We start from the raw sequence: 7837 nt of genomic DNA on the forward strand, positions 1-7837 counted from the left end.
TTTCCACAACTTCCAGTCTTTGGCCAATTGCTTTAGTCTTGTTTTCAACTGCCTCTGTTCTTTTGTTGGATTCTTTTAGCTGCTTTTGTAAAGACTCCAAGGTCTTGTTGATGTTAGTCATTTGAGCCACCAGAGGTCACAATGCAGTATCCAGCATGCCTGCAAAGTCAAAGTTCACTTCCGGTTTAGAAACCGGACATAAGAACATAAGAACATAAGAGACGCCAATGTTGGATCAGGCCAAAGGCCCATCCAGTCCAACACTCTGTGTCACACAGTGGCCAGAAATACCAGTGCCATCAGGAGGTCCAGCAGTGGGGCCAGGACATTAGAAGCCCTCCCACTGTTGACCCCCCCCAAGCACCAAGAAGACAGAGCATCACTTGCCCCAGAGCCCCTAGCTATACCTTGTGGCTAATAGCCACTGATGGACCTCTGCTCCATATGCTTATCTAATTCCCTTTTGAAGCCATCCATGCTTGTAGCACCCACCACTTCCTGTGGCAGTGAATTCCAAGTGTTAATCACTCTTTGGGTGAAGAAGTACTTCCTTTTATCCGTTCTAACCCGACCGCTCTGCAGTTTCATGGAGTGCCCACGAGTTCTTGTATTGTGAGAAAGGGAGAAAAGTACCTCTTTCTTTACCTGCTCTTTCCCATGCATAATCTTATAAACCTCGATCATGTCACCCCTCAGTCGTCTTTTCTCCAAGCTAAAGAGCCCTAAGCGCTTTAACCTTTCCTCATAGGGAAAGTGTTCCAACCCTTTTATCATTCGAGTTGCCCTTTTCTGCACTTTTTCCAAAGCTATAATATCCTTTTTAAGGTGTGGTGACCAGAACTGCACACAGTATTCCAAATGAGGTCTCACCATTGATTTATATAGGGGCATTATTATATTGGCTGATCTGTTTTCAATACCCTTCCTAATAATCCCCAGCATAGCATTGGCCTTCTTTATTGCAGTCACACACTGTCTCGACATTTTCAGTGAGTTATCCACTACAACTCCAAGATCTCTCTCTTGCTCAGTCTCTGCCAGTTCAGACCCCATCAATGTGTATTTATATTTAGGATTTTTGGCTCCAATGTGCATCACCTTGCACTTGGCCACATTGAACCCCATTTGCCATGTTGACGCCCACTCGCCCATCCTTGACAGATCCCCTTGGAGTGCCTCACAATCCTCACTGGTTTTCACCACCCTGAACAACTTTGTATCATCCGCAAATTTAGCCACTTCACTGCTTACTCCCATCTCCAAATCATTAATGAACAAGTTAAAAAGCAGTGGACCAAGTACTGATCCCTGCGGTACCCCACTGCTTACCACCCTCCACTGAGAAAATTGCCCACCTACACTCACTCTCTGTTTTCTATGAACTAGCCAGTTTTTGATCCATAAAAGGACTTGTCCTTCTATCCCATGATTTTTGAGCTTACTTAGGAGCCTTTGATGAGGAACTTTATCAAAAGCTTTCTGGAAGTCAAGGTAAATAATATCTATTGGATCCCCCTTGTCCACATGTTTGTTCACCCCCTCAAAGAACACTAACAGGTTAGTGAGACAAGATCTTCCCTTACAGAAACCGTGCTGAGTCTGCCTCAATAGGTTTTGTTCATCTATGTGCCTACTAATTCTTTCCTTAATAATGGTTTCCACCAATTTACCCGGTATCGACGTCAGACTGACTGGCCTGTAATTTCCCGGATCTCCTCTGGAACCCTTTTTAAAGATGGGAGTGACATTAGCTACCTTCCAATCCTCAGGAATGGAGGCAGATTTTAAGGAAAGATTACATATCTTTGTCAGGAGATCTACAAGTTCACATTTGAGTTCTTTCAGAACTCTCGGATGTATGCCATCTGGGCCTGGTGATTTTTCAGTTTTTAAGTTGTCTATCAGTTTTAGGACCTCCTCTCTCATCACCTCAATCTGACTCAGGTCTTCCAACACCCCTCCTGAAATCAGTGGTTCTGGAGTGGGCAAGCACTTCTCATCTTCCACAGTGAAGACGGAGGCAAAAAATGCATTTAGCTTCTCAGCCATTTCCCTATCATCCTTCAATACTCCTTTTACCCCTTGGTCGTCCAAGGGCCCCACTGCCTCCCTGGCTGGTTTCCTGTTTCTAATGTATTTGAAGAAAGTTTTATTGTTGGTTTTTACGTTTTTTGCTATATGCTCCTCATATTCCCTTTTTGCCTGCCTGACCTCAGACTTGCATTTTATTTGCCATAGCCTGTGTTCCGTTTTATCAGCCTCACTGTGACTAGCTTTCCACTGCTTAAAGGAATTCTTTTTACTTTTTACAGCCTCCATTACTCTGTTTGTTAACCATGCAGGCTTTTTCCTATACCTGTTTGTGCCTTTCCTAACCTGCGGAATATATATTTTTTGAGCTTCTAGGATCGTAGTTTTAAATAGATCCCAAGCTTCCCCAATTGTTTTGACCCTTTCTACTTTTCCTTTCAGTTTCCTCCCCACGTGTCCCCTCATATCAGAGAAATTACCCCTTTTAAAGTTAAAAATGGTTGTGTGAGTCTTTTTGGCCAATTCTCTATTTGTACAAATGATGAACTCAACAACATTATGATCACTGTTTCCAAGCGGTGCAATCACTTTTACATCTCTCACCAGGTCTTGAGTGTTACTTAGGACCAAATCAAGGATCGCCTCTCCCCTGGTAGGTTCCGTGACCATCTGCTCCATAGCACAGTCATTTAGAGTGTCTAGAAACTCAATCTCTTTTTCCCGACTAGAACACATATTGACCCAATCAATGTGTGGGTAGTTAAAATCACCTATTATTACACAGTGTTTTTGTCTAGTTGCTATCTTTAAGGCATTCATCATTTTATAATCCTCCTCTATCTTTTGATCTGGTGGGCGATAACAAACTCCCAGTGTTAAGTTTCCTTTTGGCCCCCCTATTTCAACCCATAGAACTTCCAGAAGCGAATCCAATTCACTTAGCCTCTCAATCTTTCTAGACTTTATACCCTCTCTGACATACAGAGCTACCCCACCTCCAACCCTTCCCCCCCTATCCTTCCGATATAATATATAACCGGGAATCACTGTGTCCCACTGATTTTCCTCATCCCACCAAGTTTCAGAAATACCCACAATGTCTATTTTTCCCTCCGACACCAAGCACTCCAACTCCCCGATTTTACCTCGGACACTTCTAGCATTTGTATAGAAACAGCTGTAATTTCCCTTACAAGTTAAGCCTGCATCCTTCCTCTTGCTATCTCGAGTCGTTGTCCGGCAGTCCATGTCACCAGCCATGGCCTCTGTGGACAATTTCAATCCACCTCCCTGTAGAAAAGCAACCGGTACCCCCTCACCTCTCTCAGATGAGCCAACCCGAACCAGAGACTTTTCATCTCCTGTCGGCTTTCCCCCAATATTCAGTTTAAAAGCTGCTCTGCCACCTTTTTGATTTTAAGTGCCCTTTTTGCACCGTGTTGAGCTGGCAGTTCCTTGTTGAAGTTTAGCTTTAGCCGGTGTCTTTTCAGCCCGATAAGACATTGTTTATGTTTTGTAAAAGTTCGCTTAAGTCTTTAGAAGTTTATTCACTCTAATGCCTTAACAGTTTGGCATTGTACTGATTAAATTCAGCCGTCCACTCAAACGCCACCACTTTCTGCCCCCTTTAATGCTTTTAAATCTTTGCCATTCTCAAGGGGTGGGTAGCTTCCCCCCCTCCGCTTTTTCTTGGGAGCACCTGGGCTGGCATCCTACTCATGCTCCGCTTCATCAGGTAAGAGAAAGTCTTTTTGCTTTCGCTGGGTCAGTTGCTCGCTGGTCCAGTATGCTCGTCTCCTGCCCAAAATGGTTCCGCTGCAGCAGGGACCTATAAGGGCAAGGGGGAGCCTCGATCCTTTGGCCTTGGCCAAGGCACCCCCAGCGCCCCAGGCTGAGAGCCCTCTACAAGGACTCTGGGGGAATCCAGAACCAGCCAGACCTCCTCCCTGCTGCTGGGTCACGGGCTGCTCTCTCCGGAGCTTCGGAGGAGCGTGCCCGCCATCAACTAACTACAAAGGCAAAAAAGAAAAGATTGACTCTTTTACTAAAGCGAAGCAGTTTTTGAAAAGACATCAGGAACCCAAAAAGGATACAAAGAACACAGAGGAGGAAGAAGAAGGAGAACTAGACAGTTTGCATGGCTTGGAAAGTCACGAAACATCTGTAGATGGCAGCTCAGAAGTAGAATCTGAATCAGAATTGGGAGCGGCAGCACCCAAACCACCCCGAGACGATAAAAGCAAGAAGACAGGAAGAAAAGGCAGAAAATAGCTTAAACTTTAGGAGAAATGTTTATAATATAGTATATAATCTTGCATTGTCGATAATTTTAATTTTTTGCATATCGAAATAACAGAATAGAATTTTTATATTTGAATAAGAGAAAAGCTTTGACTTCAGATATTAATTATTAGCATATATGGTAATTGTATAGCTGTAATTTTAGTTAGTGTGTAGTTTTGTAGGCTGTATGTAGAAAATAAAATAAAAATTATTTTAAAAAATCCCCAAATCAATTTTTAGATGAAGACTTAAAATATCTCAGAGATTCATCTGACAATGTAACAGAGAAGTAACTCTAACTTGTGTTCATAACTTGTGTTCATAGGAGATGAGACCAGCCCTTCTCCAGAACTTAGCAAATTAATTTATCATATTTCTGACCTGCTCTTATTCCAGTTAGTGTAAAGCAGGATGCATATGATGTCATAAATCTCCACAACAATCTAACGAAACAGTGCAGCCTGAGAAATTATATTGCCAAGTTAGCTTCACTGGTGACCGGGATTTCCCTTAGGTTTTCACCCCATTCATCTGCTACACCATACTGATTCTCAAGCTTAGCACACAACAACCAACATACCATAAATACATTGTACCATCGAGTTCACATCAACTAATCCGGAATTTGTACCATTTGCTATTCTATGCAATCATAGAATGCAGATGAGAACCTCCAGATCGTGCACTGAAAATGTGGAGTAGTCACCTCTTTATCGTACAGACTACAAACACAAAAAGAGCATGTAAAGTGCCATGACCTAGGTAGCTGAGGCAAGCCCAGTCTGGGAACCAAGCAAGGTCAACGCTGGAAAGTACTTGGATAGGAGACCTCCTTGGAATGCCTGGGAAGCTGGGGCAGGTTTTATTCAGACACCTCTACGAATATCCTCCAGGCCCTCAGTAGGAGTCAATTCAATTCAAATACCTTTTATTGGCATACAATATTAGAAGCATTTACCAATAATACAATCCAAAAGAAATTATAAAATAGATAGTCGTGGCTATGTCAGGCCTAACTCAAGTTGTCACAAGCTAGATTTGACCATACAAAAGATGCCTGAATCATAAAATAAATTGGCCTTCTAAACTTTTAAACTTAAATTTTTAGACTTATAAATTAAGAATCATTAATATGATCAGGGTCACTCTTCTGTTTTATAAAACCATGGAGAAACTTAGCGGTCAGTTCAATGATCTCCGGATCTCGTGAAGCAAGGAGAAATTGCACCTTGATTCTATCCGATTGGCCTACTACCAACCTAATAGACGCCCCCCCCCTCAGTAGGAGCCAGTCACCAGAGATTGCCATGACTTCCAGGTGCACACACATGCACGTGCGCACACGCACATATTTTTTTAAAAAAACCAAACAGAGCATGTAAAGTGTGTAAAGGCATCCCTATTCTCCTTTAAAAGATTCTGAGTAGGCATTTTTAGTATCATAGTAGGGTTCATAGTTTACAGCCCTTCTCAATTCAAATGACAAATTCTATTTTAGGCTTAACACTTTTTAAAAAAACCCTTCAGTAATATGAAGTTTAGCCTGTTTCCACTGCACATTCACCTTAAGTCTGCAACCTAATGCACACTTAGATAGGAGTAAGCCCTATGGCTGGGCTACGTGTATTTAAAACTGCTGGCTCTTTTGTGATAAAGCCAGTTTTATTTATCCATGCGTGCACAGCAGCAGCAAGCAGATATTTCCAAAAGGGTTGTGTAGCATCCCAAATATTTGAACTGGAATTTAGACCAAATATTTCTACTGATCGTTCAGGTGGCTGGGGCCCTGAGGGGAGTGCTAGATAAGTGGTGTGGGTGAAACTTATTTACTGCCAATATGAGGATACTTCTGCAGTCATAAAAACAGGTACTTTTATCACTGGCCAGTGTTTGGCACAATGGAGGCTTAAAGCTTGATTAAGTCTTAAGGCACTGCTGTGCTACAGGGAATAAGCCTGCTGTGGAATTTTTAGAATCCTTTCCATGTCACCTTTAAGGGCCACCCACAACACAACATCCCCTGAACTCATCCTGACCTGCTAAAATACGCTGAGCAGATTAGCAACCCACCCAGGATTATACCCTGTGGAGGCTATATGATCACCGGAAAGTTACTTAACATACCAGCTCAGCTTACCTATTGGTATATCATCCCATGGACACTTTCCTTCCTTTTGGTTACCCCGGATCTCTTGCATGTACATTCACATCAAGAGAAAAAGTGTCTATCGTCTTATTCTACACTGTGTCAGACTCTTGAACAAACTTACTCTCAACAACATTCTCTGGATAGTGATTTGTTTATTGAGAGATGTGCATGTATCAAGCTAAGACCATTCATGTCAGAACTAATTCATTTGGCATCAGTTCTGGATTTATACATGATTCAAACAAGCCCACCCCCCAGTGACCCGTCCAATCAATCCATCCATTCAGTCTGCCTAAACCTAATGTGCACCGTTAGCCCTCCTCCCCCACCTGCGAATCTACAGCTATATTATCTATGACAGGCCGGCTAGCAGAGACAGGCATTCAAGGTTGTTCCACATACTTCCCATTCGGGAGGCATCTTAAGAAAATAGTTATCCAGCAGTTAAGCAAAGCAGGTTCTCACACATTAATTCTCACTCTCTTCCCCCCCCCCCCAAATGCCCAGATACAGGTCATGAAACTAGAACATACAAAACCAATGGCAAATGAGTTTGACATTCTGCTTCCCCCACCCCCCCTGGTTTGTCTGGATGATGTTTATGGAAGGCATGAACAAGCTTGGGGCTTTAACATGGCTTGTTGCACCCATTCATTATGACTTGGGTCAAAGTCTCTCCACTTAATGAGATAGTACAGGTGGCCTCATTTGATTTTAGAGTCCAAGACTTCCTCCACCTCCTGGTGGAGTTCCCCAATCAAGTTCAGGGGAGGGGGAGCTGCGGGATGAGGTCTCCACTTCGAAGGTCCCAGATCCTCCTTCAGCAGACTGAAAAGGAAAACAGGGTGGATGTGTCGTAAATTCTTTGGCAACTCCAGCTCAACAGCTACTTTGTCAATGAGCCTTACAACTTTAAAAGGGCCTACGTATTTCCACCCTAGTTTTTCCCCCTGCTGCAACCCCCTAAGGTTATTGGTAGAAAAGTATACAGAGTCCCCAGTGTGCAGGTTCCACTCGGGTGCCCGGCCCTTGTCAGCTCGTGCTTTATAATCCTCTTTTGCTTTGGCCAGAGTCTGTTGGATTAGGGACCATTGCTGAGTTAGGTCAGCCCACCAGGTTTATAAGTCCATTAGCCCCGTTGGCTCTGTTGCCACTGTGGGCAAGGGGGTCCCTTGATATCCGTGCACCACTTTGAATGGGGTGGCCCCTTTAGAACTATGAACAGAGTTGTTACAACTGTATTCCGCATAGGGGAGCAAATCCAGCCAGTTATCCTGTTGACAGTTAATAAAGCATCTCAAGAACTGCTCCAGTATCGGATTAGTTCTCTCAATTTGGCCATCAGTCTCTGGGTGGTAGGCACTACTGAGCCCT

This window comes from Gekko japonicus, unplaced genomic scaffold (assembly GCF_001447785.1).
Source record: "Gekko japonicus isolate JY-2015 unplaced genomic scaffold, Gekko_japonicus_V1.1 scaffold446, whole genome shotgun sequence".
Lineage (NCBI taxonomy): Eukaryota > Metazoa > Chordata > Lepidosauria > Squamata > Gekkonidae > Gekko > Gekko japonicus.